The sequence below is a fragment of the Hippoglossus stenolepis genome, chromosome 14 (assembly GCF_022539355.2).
Source record: "Hippoglossus stenolepis isolate QCI-W04-F060 chromosome 14, HSTE1.2, whole genome shotgun sequence".
In the NCBI taxonomy this organism is placed as follows: Eukaryota; Metazoa; Chordata; class Actinopteri; order Pleuronectiformes; family Pleuronectidae; genus Hippoglossus; species Hippoglossus stenolepis.
In genome coordinates this window covers 6,651,622-6,671,232 of record NC_061496.1, presented here as the reverse complement: position 1 = coordinate 6,671,232, position 19,611 = coordinate 6,651,622, and the positions used below count along the sequence as shown (strand labels likewise).

Here is a 19,611-nt window from a genome sequence, read left to right as displayed (position 1 = left end):
GCATTAAAACCTGAACAGCCACAGGAAACTACACAATACATCTTTGTTTGGACCCCTCAGGTTCACTGAAAGGATGTTACAGGCTGGGTTTTGATGTAAAATTTCTACATGTTGCAAAAATTAGCTCGTTTTAAAATCATCATGTTTCATATTTAAAATTTCAGGACCGGATTTCCTGCCTTTCTCCGTCCTTCAGTGAACCAGACGTCAGGCACCAGCTCCACGCAGGCTGTGAGGAGAGGAAACACAATGGCTCCTCTTCAGTCCGACTGACCTACATATGGCTGCGAGCCTCCGCAGCTCGAGATGGCTGCTCACTGATGTGGTGGCACTTCAGACGTAATTTCACTTTGAACAGACTTATTTCTTGAGAAAATACCACGTATATTGGATTTGAACTTGTGTTAAATTCAACCACATGGGCTGAACAGTTTCATAATGATAATAAATTGGATTAGTGTTTGTGGCGCTGACAGAAACATGGGGCTGATTTAAGGCGAGGCCGTTATCCCTTGTGGGCTCGTCACATGTTGCACAAAGTATATGAATCGACTTAAATAATCGAATCAGCTCGAGATTAAATTAGTCCTTAGAAATAAGAGAGAGAGAGAAAAGCTTCTCTTGTGACTGGATGTCGGAGCTGCTGTGCTCAGGGCGCTGACGGAGACACAAAGACACGTTGGGATGCTTGAAACTTTGCATGATTACAATTTAAAGCTGCGACATGAAAACTTTTTTCTGACAAAGCATCTCGTGTCACAAGTTGTTGTCGGAATGCAGAACGCAAAAAAGACAGATTGTTCCAACTGTTGTTCCTTGAGCAGCAATTTACTCACACGCTACATATTCTGTTCACACTGTATATTGTAGCCTTTATTACACTTTTAAGTTTAACATGTTACTTATTACTTTACTTGCTGCTGTAACATTGTAAATTTCCCCGTTGCGAAACTAAAAAGGATTATCTTATCTTATTTTATCATTTATAAATTGTAATAATGTAGTAATAAATGTTATTAATGCCATTACACGTTACAGAAACTTAACGAAAACAAGAACCAGTGACACTGACATGACTGAAATCCTCCAGATGATTAAAGATAAGGAGAAATTTTAATTGGAAAACACGATTCTCACATTCATTATTTTGTGAAAGCAGGACATTGAGTAAAAATCCTCTTCTTAGATACCGAGAATGACGATGAAAGAATAAATCTGCTTAATCCTTTTTATCGGGACCGGATGGAACTGAACTTTTTTAATCAAGATCCATTCATTATTTCCTGGGAAATTGGTGAAAACGTCATCTAGAAAATTATAAATAACGTGATAAACAAATTTCCAGGATACTTAACGGGCTCTTTCTCGGCCCATGTCCCGTCCTTCCACCAATTTTCATGGATATTCGTTCTGTAGTTTTTGTGTAATGCTGCTGACAAACAAACAAATCAACCAACAAACAGACAAGGGGGTGAAAACACAACCTCCCCGGAGACACAAACTTTGAGGGCTGTGGTCTCAATGTGCTGAATTCCCTCAAGTCCCCAATCACAGCCTCTATAGAGTCCTATACTCTAGCTTGGCACGACAGCCCGGAGACGTAATGACCGAGCGGGAGAGAGTGAGATCTCCTCTGTTCTCTCCCTCGTCCAGCTGTGTGGCCAAAGTTCAGAAAAAAGACCCTCAGGTGTTTTTCCGACCGATCCAGCCCCACAGAAGGACGAGTGTCCCCGGCACCGTCTCCATCTCGGCGCTGGGTCAAAGAGCACAGCCATCTTTGCTCCCGCTCCCGCAAACAGTTGACACATCGTGATGAGTGAAAGGTGTGCGAGGATTGGGGGGGGGGAGCGGCGTGGTGGGACTGATGGTACGTGACAGAGCGCCGGAGAGAGAGCTTTGTTTCCGCGCGGCCTAATTGAAGGATGTTTTAACGCTGTCAGAGGACGGCAGGTTGGAATAATCATCGCTATTTGTTTACGCAGCACACGCCCCGATTGACTTTTAATGGCTGCAGCCTGTGTTGTGTTTGCGATGGGCCCTGGTGAATGTGACTTTCATTACTGTGTGGAAAACATTCGCTCATCTCCCGGTTTACATGAGGATGCTGGATTGTGCATAATTGATGAAGCAGCGGGTCGGTTTGTTTGTTAAACAGAGTTGATACCGAGGTCGGTGTTAAGATCTGAAGCAGGAACTGGACCCGAATGCAAAACTCAGACAAGAGCTCAAAGCATAATAACTTTAATGAGGGGTCGTATTTCTCAGCTAAGGTCGCAGGAGGTCTCTGGTGTAGGTGTCATGTTTGGTGTGGCGTGGCAGGAGCGATCGACCGGAACCGGCGTAGAACAGGACGCTGGTTACCGAACCGATGGGCAGATGACTTCCAGGCAGGAGTCAGGAGGGAACCTGGAGCGGGCAGAGAAAATGGAGGATCAGCTGACTGGGAACAGAACTGATACTGGAGGTAGAACCGTGTAGTCGGACTGAATGATCTGCAGATGAGTGGAGAGATGACCCGTGTTCTTATTCTGCTGGAGAGGATTTGTGAAGATGAGCAGCAAGTGGGCCGGGGGCAGGAGAAGCTCCAGAAAACCTCAGAAGCAACTGACTCGTACATTTGCCCCTCGAGAAAATTTCCCGACTTGGACTTGTCCGAGATTCTTGGTGTGTCAAAACTAAAAGGTTGAATTATTAATCTTTCAATTGTTATTGTTAAAAATATTTTCTGAATGTTTAAAATTATGATGGATACTTAAATTGCCTGAATTAAAATACATTTTTCAGTTTAAACAATTTAAGTTTTCTCCTCCATTTCCTCAGGTATTGTGTTTTGTGGAATTGACATAAAGTCAATTCAATGTGACGTCACCACATTATCACATCTCACTTATTCCTTTAGAGATCAATGAGATCATGAGGAAAATAAACGATGGCCTCAAAAATAAGACGCAAGTTGAATAAACCAGACGTGTCCTTAATAATTTGGTCCACATGTCTGAGTGTTGTATTCTAACCTCCACCGCTGCTTCCTGTTAAAATCAACACATGTACCACTTTGTTTGAGAATCCAAAAAGCACAGACTCCAGGCAATTATTAACATGCTGACTTTAAAGGGGGCACCAGTTTATTCATTGAGAGATAAGTTTTGTCTGACCTTCTCCGGGGCCGGGTCAGGGGTCACGCCACCAAAGGAGGGATTTTAAAAGATGGCGATCCTGCTGCTGCTGCTTCTTCACTCCGGCCCCCGGGGCAGAAACTTCCTGTTTGCCAGAAAAGAACAACAAAAGCTGCCTTGTTATCATGCATTATTACCAACTCGCACATCTTAGGGAGCCGTGAAGTCGACTGCAGGGGGAGGTGAGGGGCCAGTCCTGTAATCTACAGCTGCAGCGGGGGGTCAATTTAGTCCGGATGGAGCCTCTTTAATTTTTTTCACTTACCATTCCTCCCTAAGTTCCTTATTGGGCAGTTGTTGGTGGGAGGAGTGTGGTGGAGAATAGTGCTGTTATCTCCTTAATCACCTAATACGCATTATTATCTGAAGATGCACAATTTGACCTGGAGTAAAATCAACGTGCATGAATCTGCTGTATCCTAGTTTTCATAGGTTTGAAGAATTTATATAAAATATATCAGAATCGGGTTTTATTCCCAAGCAGGTTTACACAAACAAGGAATTTGCTGGGGTGTATTCGTGCAAGTATAAATATAACAAATATGAAAAAGTAAAAAATATATAAATGTAAAAATACTATGGGGGGGGTTGTGCAATATGTTGTAAGTAAGCACTAGAGGCTGGATTGTGCAAAGTACAGCTAATGTTTATTTGTATAAGTGTCATGGGCTTTGCTTTGTAAATAAAAACATTTATTTCTATTGTTTAAATCAAATGCTAACATCACAACAGCACAGGGAGGCTTGGTCGCACACAGACACACACACACACACACAAACACTGCTGGTGTTTAATTACATTAATATGCAATATCAGTCGTTAGCAGCGCTTTAATTATGAATGAAGACGTAATGACACTACCATTAATATTTAATTAAAGGGCAATAAAGTGTTATTTGGCAGCATTACAAAACTAGACACTAATAAAGGGATGTCTTTAGCTGGTAATTATTAGAGACAGAAGAGCCCCGTCTCTCTTAAAATGTGACTGTGTGAAAAGGTAAATACGAAGGACACACAGAGGTCAAAAGTGTGTATAAATTTATGAGTCTGCGCCGACTTCACACTGTGATTAAGAGCAGCGCTGTAGCTGACGGCACTAAAGAGGCACGGCCTGATGAAGCTGCAGCAGATTTGTTATCCGTGCCTCTAACCCGCTAAATGCAAAACACAACGTGACGGAGCCTAACCTACTAATAACAGGAAAGAGGGAAGCGAACAGGGGGCGCTATAGAGATGTTAAACTCCCCTTTGGAAAAGCCTGCATATCCTTTCATGTGGCAGCCTCCAGCCAGGTACACAACTGGCTGTGTCCACACAGTCAGCTGCTGCGGGCGCCAAGAGTTCAATACGCTTTGCTGTGTTTCATTTCTGCTCAGTTTCATTGATAAATAAGACTTTTTAGAAGTTTTATGTGACGTTATTACTCTGAATTTCCCCTCATGCACGTCTTCTGAAGATGTGGAGAGAGGCTCGGTCGGCAGGATCACGTCCAGAGTTTGCCCGGGCGGGAACGCATGATGCCAGCGAGCACAACACATTGCGTGGCAGCAGACACCCATGCAGTGACATTGAGATGCTAAAGCTGCAGCTTGTTTACACAAGTTTCCCCCTTTCTCCTCTGAGTGGCCGGCAGTTAGTCAGACAATAGGCACAATGTGGCCCTCGTCTGTGAGTGGGCCCGGCCGACAAGGAGAGCAGTCAGCTGGGACGCTCTGGTTTGCTCTGGAGTGAACGTTTGCATCTGTGGGAGGGAGCATTGTTTTAACCCAGAGGGCCATGATACACACACAACTTTCTCTGGGAATAAAGATGGTGAAAACCATTCATTGGTTATAAGAAACAATGTTTTTGATTGCACCTTCAAATATTTGATGGTTTAATTTGTAGCAGTAAAATGAAGAGTTCACAATATGGAGGATGAACTTCTGCGTCTTGCTTTCTAATTTCTACACACGTGCACTGAACTGACCTTTTTTCCCGAGGGCCTGTATGTGAGGACGTGAATTTAATAAAATGGGTGGGGATGTCAATAAAGTTTCTAACACGCAAAAGTGAAAAAAAACATAAGGAATACAAATCCTGATAATCTCCTGCTGCATTTTTTAAACAAGAATATTTGCTGGAGATGAAAACAGCTTTACTTTATAACTTGAAAGCACTTTCTGCAAATTCAACCTCATCACTGGACAAACACGTTGAAATTTGCTCAGTTCTGCAAAACCCAAAGATTTGTTTGATGACAATATTTTCCAACCAGTTCTAAATACCTATGTAAACTGTTTAAGGTTAGAAAGTATTTATGACGAATAATCAGTCTGTGAGGTAAACTCAGGGTTAAGCAACAGAAGAAATAAATACTTAAAATAAAATAAAATAATATAAAGATGGTTGTAACACGTTTTTAAACGTTGTTCTCCTGCATGAAAGTCAGATGTGTTGTAAAAACATCCACCACACCTGACATTACTTTTTGTTACGCTTTATAAGGGGCAGACTACTTCCTGGAATGGTACAAAACATTGGTATTAGATATAAAAAGTAGGACGTCCAGTATCGATTTCTACTGCAAATTCACATGGAGCTTGGTTTTATTTGCCAGCTTGACAGGATCTACATTTCTCCCACTTGAATACAGAGCAACGATTAAAAAAAGAAACAGTTGACACAAACAAACAGATGTTCATCTCTTCATTGCTCTTGTACGAGTTGTTTTCTAAACCTCGACATCTCCGAGCCGACTTCCTCCAGACTGCAGGTCTGACACGCTGCCTCGCTGCTCCCTCGGCGTATATTAAGTCCAGCTAATGAGCTGGTCAATGTGACGAGAGGCGGCTGTGATCGATGTCCCCTCTGAATTGATGTGCTCTGCCAACGAAGGACACTGACCCGCCGAGAAATGTTGATGAAGTACCCGCCAGGAAACTCGCTCCTCCTCGCTCTGAGGCTGCGACGAAGCCCGTGGACACGACGATGAGGACGTTCGCAACATTATTACTGTGAATTTCAACAAACTAATCAAACTGATGGCGGCAATCGAGGAGTATCATGACGTTTATCTAGAAAGCTTAAAGTGGGAGGTTAATTTGTTTTAAACTGGAAGCAACTTGCATCGAGTAACCCACATTCGTTTGCTATCTGGGAAGTTAATGTTTGTACTGTTTATATTTTAGTCAATAATTTGAATCAAATCATGCACAAACCCCACTGAGCAGATATGTAGTGTTTATTAGCCTTTAAAATAAATTACAGTCAGTACTATAACCAAAATAATGTTTTCTTTGTGATTTAAAAATGTGTTATGTCGTTCAGCTTCCTTTATCTTCTCTAATCCTAAACAATATTAGGATATCACAGTTTTTAATCCAGTGGGAAAGACTGGGCTGAATAAAAAAAAAGATTCCCCAGCAGAATATATTTGCAGAAGATTATCACTCACTGGTGACCCCGAATAAGGATGAGCTGCATTTCTAATAGGCTTCTCTTAATGCTAATAGATAAATCCTGGCATATATATCCGCTTTGACATTAATGACTAAATGTTACTTCTCAGACTTGTCGCAACGATGATCAAAAGTACTTCTCTTGGCTTTTTTTTCTCCCCCTTCTCTTTAAAATTTCAGTTCTGTCTTCCTCTTCCGACTAATATTGTGGATAAAAGATTTCTGTATGTCAGGCTTAAAGAGGGGAAATCATTCAGTGACTCCGGCGCAGAAACTTTTGAAGGCGCCGCAAGAGGGAACGGCTCTGAAGTTGTGGATGTTCTAATTATAGTTTTGTGTAGTTTCTTCAAACTGGATTTGAAATATCCATCAATCTATTATCTATAGCGCTTCTCTTTGAGCCGATATCAGCCGACATGAGACAAGAAGTGGGGGACAGCCTGGACAACATAAGCCCTTTTCAAATATTTGGAAAATTGTGTAAATTTTTCTGGTGTTTGCCTTTCACGTATGAAGAATGCAGGAGGAGGTCAGACTAGCTGTTTACGAACCTGAACTACGATCAATGTTTTCCCCGATCACAGACGTGAGCGAACCTGAACCGAACCCGAATATTATTTCAAAATGTTTGTTGGGTTGGGAATCGACACTCTTGTTCAGAACAGGAAGGACCATTCAGGTGAGGAGATGCACCTGGGAGGAGCACACAGGAGGCAGGACATGACGTACGAATTCCAACCGAGTCTCTTGCCGTCCCTGCAACTTTCAGCATCAGTCTCCATCACCAAAAGCTCCCGGATCCCCTCGTCTCTCCAAGTGGAGAAGTCATCAACATGCCCGTTGCATTCTCTCATGGCTTCAATTGGACATTTGAGGCAGGAAAAGTGTCTGTAAATGTCCAAGGCAACTGGCAACTGGCTCGGACATTTGCGTTCTCACATACAGCCCCTGCGTGGTCTGAAGGCAGCTACACAGAAACAAAGAGCAAACATCACCTTTCAGTTTAGAGTCTGACCTAAACCCAATCATGTCTTTGGACCATGGGAGGAAGCCGGAGTACCCTGAGAGTTTGTAGTATGGTGTGAAACACTCTGCTGTTCCCTCGTCTCGTCCTCTTCCATCTGGCCTTTCTCTGACTCTACTGCACAATAACCAATAAAGATAAAATCTTAAAAAAAAAAAAAGCCAGTGTCACACCCCGACTCGTCTGCCATTTTCGGATCCTGCTCAGTATGCAGCGCGGGCAACAACTCAATTAACCAGAAGCCTCTAGCCATCACAGCAGCAGGCTGCCTCATAATATTTCCCATAATGTTTCATCCAATTTGGAGAGTTTGACGTTTACCCCCTGCAGGACTGCAGCGAGAGACAATGACTGAAGGCAAGGGGGCACTGAGGTGGTGGTGTGTGTGTGTGCATGTGTGTGTGTGTATGTTCGTGTGTGTATGGTGATAAGGACTTCATTGCACAGGCCTGCAGGTGAGCTTGTATCATAACACCTTTTTTACCGATAACTCTTGCAAAACTTTCCAAGTGCAGGTACATTTTTTCCCTGATACTTGTACATAAACTTAACAGTCCACAAAAAAAAAGTAGAAAAGGTCTGTGTATATGTGTGTGAGTGAGAGAGAGAGAGTGTAAAAATGATTCCATGAAATATTGCTCACTCTGCAGAGGTAATAGACTGCTGGGATGGAGGGGTGTTTATAGCTCGGTACCATTGGATAAAGATAATGTTTGAGCAGAGTTTTCACGGGGCTAGAAGCCATAACATCGTCCACTCTGGAGCAAGACTCCTCAGAAGACGTCCTGTCGTTAGCGTGACCCTCCTGTCACCCCTCCACCACCCGGACGCCCCCCCCCACCCAACACTCCCTGTCTCCCCCCCGTCTCTCGGACAGAGCAGCAGACTCTGCCGCTCCTAAGTGACAGCGGTGGAGTCACCTCTGTGGAACTGATGCCCCCGATCAGCGATGGGCTGGAAAAGCATAAAGACAGAACGGGAAAAAGGGGGCGGAGGGGAGGGGGACAACGCTGAGACAGCACTTTTCCCCCCCATCCCACAGAGGGAGAGAGAGAGAGGGCAGTGAGGGAGGGGTCTCATTTATGATTAAAAGATAGGCCACATAGCCCCGTGAGCCGGGCCCATCAGTCTCCTTTAAAATGAGGCTCTAATGGCACCTGGGGAGGAAGGGGAGGCTTTGGGTGTCATTAACCAGAATCTCTGAATCCTTAATCCAGGGGAGGCTGCCTCTCGCCCGGGGGGGGGGGAGAGAGAGACCACCACCTAATCTGCCTCGGAGCTGTGAAGATTATATATATAATACACAGTGTGGGTAATCTGTGGTTGATGAGTTTTCAACATGTTTGTGTGCTCGGGACGACAAAATTAGCAAGTGTGTGTCTGTATGTGTGTGTGTGTGTGTCTGTGTGTATCCATGTGTCCACAACTGCTGCGTCTGTCTTCAACACGTCGCTCCTAATGAGCAGGTGATTAACAATAATGTATCTCATTAGTTAAAACAGGTTTCATAATGACACAGTGCTACAGGAAGCACCATCACTCTGCCGCCCTGATCCAACCACAGACTGTGTATAAATCCAACATGGCGTCTCACCGCTGGCTTCGCTCTGACCGAAGCCTGGTTCACAGATTTTAGTGAAATATGTTGTTTCATTTATTATTATTATTTGACACTAGATTGGTTTGTATGGGAATTCTTACTACCCACATGTGGAGAAGCCTTGGAAGTGGTACAGCCTGGTCTTCAAATGCAGCCTCAGCTACAGCTACAAACACCAAAGGTTTGTGAAACTGAAGAAAAAAATGGGGCATAAACCCATAAGGTGCGTTGATTATTCCCTGAAGTAATATGAGCATTAGTAATGATATCATTTTCAATCACATTTTACCTGAAATGCTTTCATTTATCATTTTTCTATCAACTTTGGTGAACTAAATCTGAATTTAAGGTCCGTAGTAAAGTGGATACCAAAGTTCAGACCTCTGTGGTTCGTACAGTGGTGTTCACACTTGATTTCTCGCAATCTACTCCGTCCTCTATCTCCAACATTAGTGTCTTCCCGCTTTCCCTTCTCCACCCTGACCTCCCTCACGCTTGCAGCCCTTTGCCAGCCCGTGTCACAGCCTCCGTCCAGAGGAATGCTAATATGTTGCAACCCGACCCAGTGTCTCTCCAGCGCTACCCAAACAGGACTGCCCAACCAGCCTGAAACCAACACCATGCAAGTTCCATCACTCGATTTCAGATATCAGTATCTTTATAGTTAGAAATCGTCCATATTTTACCAGCCCTTGTCCAGCTGCCCCCCATAACTCTTACTTTGCTGGGTCTCAAGCAACATATCCGTCTTATTTCGGGTCCCGTATCTACAGCGGGCGTTTCGTAATCTGAAAGAAGATACACAGAGGCGGCTGACATGATGCCACTGGAGGAGACGCAGCAGAGCCCACAGTGGAGGGGAGAACATCAATCATGATGTACAACATTTACATTTTTGACATTTCAACAGATTCGGAGACGAACTGCAGAGGTGCAAATCACTTTAGGCTTTTTTACTCATTTTCTCCATTAGTAAAGTGGAATACTGTATATTAACATAAACCCTGTAAAACTGAGCTTGAAGTAGTTTTTATCTTCTACCTTTGCAATATTATGTTGTTAATTTAAATATTGCAAATATTTCTTATCTATAGTTTTACCTGCCTGTGGCTAAACACTGTGGTTTCACTTGGTTAACGCTCCTGTTCTTATCGTACCTTGTGTCTTATTATTACACCGTTTATATGAAAAGCATTTACTTCAAATGTGATAAATAAAAAATAAAGGAACCTTTATTCATACTTGAGAAATTAATTGACATTGCCTTCATTTAAAATGAAGTTGAGTGAACACCCTTTGTCAAAAAGAGTCACACCTTAAAAAAGTGGTTAAAACACATACGTAAAAGTAAATTATTGGAGAATTAGAAGGGATATAAAATCTCCAAATAATATCAGTGTAATAAGTTTTAAAGTTTGTCGCAAAAACCTTTTAGGAGTCGGGGTCATAGAAACTAAAAGAAGATTCTCCAAATTCAGTGGCGGCTTGAAGTGTAAACCAATCAGTGTGATGGGATCCAGATGAGCGAGCCAATCAAGAAGTAATACACGGTGGAAGATCTCCAATAATGGCTTCATGTAGAAACAAATGCCAGAGAAGATCAGGCGTTTCCGCCCAGCTGAGTTGTAAAGGATACAACAAGTGAGAAGCACAGACGTCAATGGTGATAAATCTGAGGGTGGAATGATCAACAGAATCCAAGGGTTTAGGAATGGAGGCAGCAGCAGGTCTGAAGATTGCATCTCCATAATCCAAGACCATCATGAAATCTGCCTCAACAACTCGTTTCTGTTTATCATCGGAAAACCTGTGTGCAACAGGCTAACCCTGTTTTTTACTTATTTATTTCCTGTGACTCTCCCATCAGCGGTGGTGGGATCCGTTCGTGATGATTATATTATGCAAATTATTGCGATCAATACGTCTGGCTCGAGAGAATAATATAACAATTTCTCCTTATTTGCATTTAGTAGTAATCTAAGATCAATCGCTGCATCAGGTTTAAAAAAAATGATGATTACAGGCGTTCAGATTCAGCAACGCAACATACAATGGTATCATCTGCATAGAAATGATCATTTAAGGACGTAACAATGTTATTAATATAAATGATAAATAGAATGGGACCCGGTATTGATCCCTGAGGAACATCTTTTGTGATGGACAGAAACATTGATTTGGTTTTCCCCTGTTTTTTGTCTCCAGCTGCAGCATTTTCATCCAAACCAATATGTTATCTTTGTAAAAGAAGACAATAGACAACTTAGAGTTGGGATGGCACAATGTTTCCTTTATCGCAGGCAGGTTATGCTTGTTGACAAAGAATTATTAAATTCCTGTGTTGTTTGCTCAGTAATTAATGGAGCAGCAATCCTGGGGTAAACAGATCCACATCATCTTGATTTCCTGGTATCGAGGGTAGGTTATGATTCAGATACAGATAAATTGTTGGACATGAAATACAAAATCATGGCCAACAAATTATCCAATTAATTCCTGGATTACTCGTGAATTGACCAGATCCCGTGCTTCCATTTTCAAAGAGGTAACCAGCTGCAGCAAAATGTCTATTGAAAGCCACACGTTATTTCACCATGATCAGAGACCTCTAACTTTTTACGGATGAATGTGTTTACTTGTTCATTCAACTTTTTGTACAAGCTTCCTGTTAGATGTATAAAAACGGGCAGAGGCCTCCACCTCCACCGGGGCTGCAGATTCTGTGTCAGGCCACAGTTTTTTTGTTTTCTTCACAGTTGCATCCTAATGAAAGCAGCGAGCCTGGCTATTCTTATTCATCTCTGTGAAAAGCTCTCACTGTAACCACGTCTTACAAAAACAACAGTTACAGAAACCCTGTTTGTTAATGTCAGCGTTTGATGTTTCAAAGCAGATCTCCTTCTACTTTTATATTAGATTTGTGTCATTTTGGGTGAGTTGACCTGAACAAAGGGTGTAGACATGAGTTCCCTGGCCAGTCAGGGAAAACAGCACATTTTACTGAAAACTTTAGAGTTGCTCTGGAAATATTCCATTACTTTTCCAATAAGGGCCAACAGCAAAATTCTCAAATAAACAAAAACACTACTTTCTGTAGCAGAACTTAGAAGTCATGTCCTTCCTCTTGCAAACTCAGGCCCCAACTTATTGTGGTGTCTGACCTGGACAACCTCCTGCTGCCTTCTTCATATGTGAGAGTGAAACCCCAGAAAAGATCTTGACGCAGTTTTCTGGATATTTTCCGGATGGTTTGTGTCTGAAACCAGTTGAAGTAAACCTCCGAGTTTCCCTTTGAACCATTCATTTATATTTATGACTTGTGCCGAATCACAGGGATGATGCGTTGTTGGATTCTGTGGACAGTTGAGCTGAGGTACTGTTTGTGTTTTCAGTGTGTGTCCAGGAGGCCACACTGGACAGGCTGTGTGTGTGTGTGTGTGTGTGTGTGTTGAGGGGAAGGGGGTCTGTTGACAGGGGGCCTTTAGCACGTTCATAAAAGCGACATTTAGCATTGTCACAACAACTGCTTAGGAAAAGCCAAGCCTCCATTAAACAAGGGCAATGATGCACTGCACAGCCACAAGCCCTCGCCTCGCCCTCAGCGTGACTTACTGCCGCTGTTATATACAGTTCCCAGTACACAGCAGCATTACAGAGTTTTTCTGAGTGATTTCCAGTGTGAAGTTATGGTGTTGATTAGCACAGTGACAGGTGCCATGATTAAAATGGCTGATAGTAATAGTGCAGCATTCATGCATTGACAACTTTGCTCTGCATGGCTTTGTGAGTGGTGATGTATGACACCATTAGGGTAACCTCAGGGCCCTGGAGGACACTTATCTCCCTCGTCACGTCCTTCACACTTCCCATTCTCCCTCCAACAAAAGGACGCCTGCTCCCCAGTCTGCATGCTTATGAAGTGTGTGTGTGTGTGTGTGTGTGTGAGAGCAATATGTCTGTGATCTGTTCACTGTCCGTGTCTGGTATGTGAACATGAATACTGGTTTATGTGAAGTATGCTTTATTACGTTTGTGTTACTATGTTGGTGAGAGGTTTGAGCTTTTTGATTAGAGGTGATTACAGGCGACTATTCTGTTCCTTTTACCAGACAATAAATTACATGTACACATATGTATATATTACAAGTAGTTTTCTAACACTGAGCATAAGATTTCTTGCATTTGACTTTGGATTCAGTATTTGTTGTGCACGGGTTTTAAAATCCTCCCTTCTCCCTGCATTCACTATTACTGATTCATACAGCAAAATTAAATTCTCTTTATCCTCACTCATAATTTAATTCACCGTGATCAGACAGTATGAATCCTACATGCATGTCATTAAAACTTTTACATTTCCCGACCACACAGTCGTGCAGTAGGTGATAGCTGCTCTCTAAAAATACTGCGTGCTGAAGGCGCCGTGCTTCGTTTCTGGAATGTCAAGGGATCCATAGGAGGATCATTACACGAGGGGGAAAAAAGAGCTGCCCCGTCTTTTCATTTGAGGTGCATGGAATCCACATATCTGTGCTTTGAGGGGAAGCAATGAATCTATAGGCTATATTAGATATAAGTACAGCCATGACATTAAAAACCGGGTGCTGTATCTGCCAATTTATTACGTGTCCAGAGACATTCCTGGTGGATTAGTTTGTGACGTGAATGACATCCTCAGTTTAACTTGGGATCGTTGCGACAGAGGATGAAATGATCGTCACAAAAACAACTTTGGCGTCTTCTTGAGTTGTAAAAAAATCCTGTCTCCTAAGTTATAAACAACTCTGCGGCGTTTTAGCGACTGATTATCCATGAAACTTTAACCGGGCCTCTCAGGATCCCGTTTCATGGTCTAACCAGTACATGAAAAAATGTCTGCGTGTGGTTTTGGTCTAAAGTCCACGTTAAGTCGCGTACGTGTCACGATTAATTACAATTAATTCAGAACTCGCCGTTATGTGTCACCTCAAAAACGATGCACGTCTGTTTTGTGCTTATGGCGACAAATTGCATGACGATTGTGAACATTTCTTAACGCCCGCGGGGCGTGTACGTCGTGCTGCGCTGGGCAAATGTTTGTGAGAACACCTCTGTAAACATGCACATCCTTGGGGGGGGTCAGCCAAGAGGTGGCTGACACCCAACCCGCACCCCCTCTACCTCTGATACTGCAGTCATGTCAACGGAAGTGTAAGGCAATACCCAGTTTTCCTAACAAGTTGAACCCGGCCGGAGGCACCCTGGCATCCCGAGCCTCCAAACACGTCCCCTCCCCACTTCAAAAATACACACACACCCTTATTTTTGGCGCCATGCAACCCCTTAATTATTTCAGTGCGCTGAATTTGAGACGATTATGTTCTTAAGGTTTTGCGGAGGGCATGGGGGCTACGATACCGAGGAATGGCAAGAAAGAAACACCGAAGGCGACGGGATATTTCAGGGAGGGCGCGGGGTCAAGTTTTGGAGGATAGACACATACACTCGCACTCTCACAAGTACACACACACATGTACAAACTGCTGTCCCTGTCTCTCTCTCTCTCTCTGGCTGCTGCCCCTTCGCTGCTGATGAGAAAAACAGACACAAGTGCTAAGCTCTCTCTTTCTCTGCGATTGATAACATTTGTAATTGAAGTGCTTACTATGGAGCGCCAGCTTCCTCAGACTCGGACGGTGGTTTCCAAGTTGTCTCGGCGTGGAGGCGAGGTGGGGGGGGTCTGAATGTGTTAAGAGTGTGCGGTGTCCACACAGCCGTTAGCAAACAAATTTGGGGGGGGGGGGCTAAGATCAGATTCTGTGCACCCTAAAGGCCAGTTCAGTGATTAATGCCAGCGCTGTTTTTATTTGTGAAAACATTTATGTTAGAACATTTGATGAAGACTCAGAGAAAACAAACCAGGTCACAGTTGTTTTATTGAAACGTGTTTATTAGCACACAAACATTCTTAGAGCTTTTTTTACATTAGAGTTAACATTAAGCAGTGAGTGCGTTACACCACATGCCTGCTGACGTGCTGTACATTGTACCAGAGGTGGAGGAAGTACTCACACATTTTACGAAAACAAAAGTACTACTAAAGTAAACATAACTCATTTTAAATTTTTTGTAACTTATAACAATATAGAAAACAATGTAACGCAATGCTTTTTTTAAATGTAGTTAGTAGAAAGTACAAATATTTGCTGACAGATGTAATGAAGTAAAAGTGAAAAGTACCTGAATATAAATCTGTTTAACTCAAGTACAGAGTAATGAAATATGTGCTGAAGTACAATAACAAAGTAGATGTACTTTTACATGTAACTAAAAATATCATCAAAAGTATTTGTTGTGCCTGTGACAGCTGATATTGTGAAATCCGAAGTTAAGAAAACCGATCCCTCATTAATAATTATAATTAAACGTGTTACCAGGACGATCAGAACCCGAGTGGACGACAAGGCGACGGTGATTAAAATTTTGCCGTTGAAATCTCACTTGTTATTTGATGACAAACACCTGTTTGTCTGCCGGTGAAGACGTTTGTGCGCTGAGTGATGTCATGGAACAGCGTGAATATAATTAGAGTAACGACGCATTGACGTGTGCGACGAACACGAAACATGTTCAGGGGTATCAGGTCTGTGTTGCAGGGATCCGTTACAAAACTTTGTCCAAATTTAGCCACGCTACGGTTGTCGAGTGTGAAGTAGAGTTATTTTGTGAATTTCTCATATTTCATTGTGTCATTGAAGTTATCTAAAAGTTTTTAAATAATTGGGGGGGGGGGCTAAGACATTTACTGTTATGCAACAATTCCCACGTATCAGATTAAAATACATACAACACCTTTATTAAATGTTTATTAAGGAAAATAGTCTCAACGAGTCCGTCTCTGTCTGATAAACACGGTGCAGAACTCATCAGTGCAACAAGCCGCAGATCAATAAAGACTGAACAAGAATAATAGCTTCCACCTTAAGAGACACATATTCCAATTAAGCCTGGTTTTCACACAGACACTTGGCATTTTGAGAGAAGCTGCTGGGTACATCAGCAGTTAAATATAAACATCCAAACCGAAACCATTGATTATTTGAGACAATTTTTTAGTGCGGAGGAAGAAATAAGAGCTCGGGACGGAGAAAAGAGAAAGAACAGATAAATGATATCCCGCTGGTTTAATCTCCGGGAAAGGCCAGGTTTCCTTCCCTCCACATTTGCGCTTGGTTTAGTATTAAAGTTTCAAAGTAAGTTGTACAAATGACCTACAGAGATCGTGGCTCCCAAATGGCAAGTCTAAAAGGAACAACTCGGATAAATCATGGAGCGAAACCCGAGTCCGGGGCTGTTGTCAGAGATTTATCGGCAGCTGTATTTTTCTAGTGTCAACTGATGTTCCATGAGACGTGGCCAGCGTCTTACATTGCTTGCGCCCGTGCTCGGCACGTATCCACACACACATACTGACACGGGCCCGTCCCACACACAGAAACGCACACTGCCACTCCATCAGCGGCCGTCCAGCATTTAAATTTGAGAGCTATTCCTGCGAGACTGTTAAACACGACAGATTGAGATGAGTGGCAAACCTCTAGAGCTAGCATTAGCCCACTTATCTTATTAGTGGGGCAGCTCGCACACATTCGATACTCCCCCCCCCCGGCCGGCGCTGCTGCGGCTGGCCTCAGGGAACCCTGCGTGGCTTCAAAGACCAGATCTGGCGTCCTGGTGGCTCAGCATGCTGGGACCGCTGGGACACATACCGGGAGGATGTCGGTTTGAATTCAGGCCGCGGCAGTTGCGGCGCGTCTTCCTCGTCACTACTCATCTTTTCCAAAAAGTTTTCAATGTGAATTATTTGATGAGCAAAAACTTCCCAACCGGTTTTAGTGGATTGGAGAGAATGAGAAGTAGAAACTGCTTTAAATGGGACTCCAATCGTCACAGTTAAGTCACATGACTTTTGATTTGACTTCCTTTAGGTGGCAGTTGCCTGTTTGAATCTCAATCATGATTGAAATGCAAACAGTAATAAGAATTGCAATTTTTATTTTTGATGCAGCGGCAGAACTAAAAGTCAAACCATCTCAGTGGGATTATGTGATTTCCTCCATCGAGGAGCTTATGTTTTCTGTCCGTTTGTTTAATTGCCTGTTTGGACTTTTTCCCACTTTCTTTAACACTGTGAGAAGTTTTGTTATTTCTCAGGTAATAATTCATGGATCTGGATTTTAAAAAATCCAACATGTTTAGAGGACTGATATTTATGAGTGTGTGCAATTTAGTGCAGGTTCGAATAAATTAAAAAACTGCAGCTATTAATTTAAATGTGGTTTCACTGTTGGGCCTTCAATCATATTGGTTCCTATTTACACATCCCCGACAATTACAATCATAAGTTCAAACACACATTTTAAAAACTTTTTACAATTGTTTGGTGCACGAGCTTGTGCAATACACACATAGTCTAAATTCATTTTTATTATTGAGCTTCAAATGTTCATTTCAGTAGGAGTAGGGGTCTCGGGCTGGTCAAATATTCCACACTAATACGGAATGAAAGTTTATATTTAAAGAATGTATAAAACAGATGTTAAAAACCTATTAAACAAAAATAGATTTAGAAATTAGTGCAACAACTAACAATTGTCCTCATATATTGTTTTTTTAAGTTGTATTTTAGTCTGTAAAATTTCAAATAAGTAGTTAAGTATTTAATAAAGCCACTTGTAGTTTCTGGGGGTCAAAAGGGATGTCTTCAAAATTCAGCTTAATTGACCAGCAAGTATTTTACTTTTTTGCTTGAAAAATCACAGATTATTTGCTGCCAGTTCAAAAACAGTATTTATTCATCATGACTTTAATCAATTTCATTTCATAAAATTAAAGCAGAAGAGAATATGAAGAGAATGAGGCTGAACAAAATGGATACGACCAGAAAGATCATGTAAAACTCATCAATATCAGCAGTTTTTGAAATAGCTCTGCTTTAAATATAATTAAATTAAATTATTTGTGTACATCAAATACATTGAACTTGTAAAAATAAATCAAATACTATCCTCCGCGCTATTTTACCAGGCGTCGCTTTTTCCAGCAGCCTGCGTCTCTTCTGGAAATGACCCACTTTGCTCAATTTGCTGTGACTGACAGGTGAGTTGTGTGGCGGTAATGATACGGTGTAAAGGAATCCTGGTGTGTTACTGTAAGTAGCAACACATAAGTCTAACCTTTAGCTGCTTACTGAAAACTGAGCTGACCAGAGCTGCTTTGATGATTTGAACCCGTGCTTATGCATCAAGAACACACACAAACACACACAGACACACACACAGCTGCAACCCAGGCACAGCAACAAACAAAAGCCGCGCAAATACTTATTTTGCAAGCCGGTGTAAAGTATACCGCACCTTGACTGCTGTCGTCCCCCGCTAAGCCTCATGGGTAAGAGAAAACAGCCTGTGATCTCTCTTAGATCCCTTCCTGTTGGTGTACTTTGGGCGGCAGGTGAAGGATAGTCAACTGTCTTTCCTTTCCTTTCTCCTGCTCGGTTTCTCACTCACACACACACACACACACACGGTTACACAATCCTCCCCATCAGCACCCTGGTGTAGAAATCGCTTACCAATACTCTTTGCTATTCTTAAAGGAGGCGTGTGAACATGTTGGGTGGGCACTTCACTGATCACCTGCCTTTCTTTAGCACACTCTTCACCCCCCACCCTGTCACTCTCTCTCTCTCTCACAACCACACACACACACACACACACTCGTCACCATAAAACAGGTTGTGTTGTCAAGTTGCCTGTCACCATGCTTGTTCCTCTGCACCATATATGAGCTCTCTCAGCTGTTCCTCACTGTTGAACCACAATTAACCCCACACACATGCATGCTCACACACACACACACACACTAATGCACCCAGACACGCGCGTGCACACACACACGTGCACAGACATCTACACATAGTTTGCACTCTCTGTCTCGCCGCTGTTGCCCTTTCACTATCCGCTCACACACTGCAACCTGATCCGTGCAGCAGGAGGGTCATTCACTCCGTCTGTCAGTGTGTGTGTCAGCGAGGGAGTTTACAGCATTTCTGCAGTGTGTGTTGCAATGCATGAAAATAACTGCATACGCTTAGGCCGTGCCTCTTAATTATCAAAAAACAAATGGACTATAAAGTAAAGGAGAGGTCTGTCAGCGTAAAACCCAAAGATGAGGTGTGAGACTAAAAGTTTGATTAAAACAACTTTTCTTTTTGAAGCCAAACTCAAAACAACTAATAAAACATTATATTTAAAGGCCTCCTATCAGGAATTAAAGACGTTATACCATGAAAATGATTCATTGAGTTTTGAAATGAAGCAATTATCT

At 42.5% G+C, this 19,611-nt stretch overlaps 1 long non-coding RNA gene across 1 annotated transcript; it reads right to left on the bottom strand.

The window, feature by feature from the left end:
* Nucleotides 1–2,220: 2,220 nt before the first annotated feature.
* LOC124854649 lies at nt 2,221–18,891 on the bottom strand. Its single transcript, XR_007034806.1, has 3 exons — nt 18,639–18,891; nt 3,156–3,261; nt 2,221–2,406 (listed from the first exon to the last, which is right to left on the bottom strand). It is a non-coding gene; the product is annotated as an uncharacterized LOC124854649 (long non-coding RNA).
* Between the last annotated feature and the right edge of the window lie 720 nt (nt 18,892–19,611).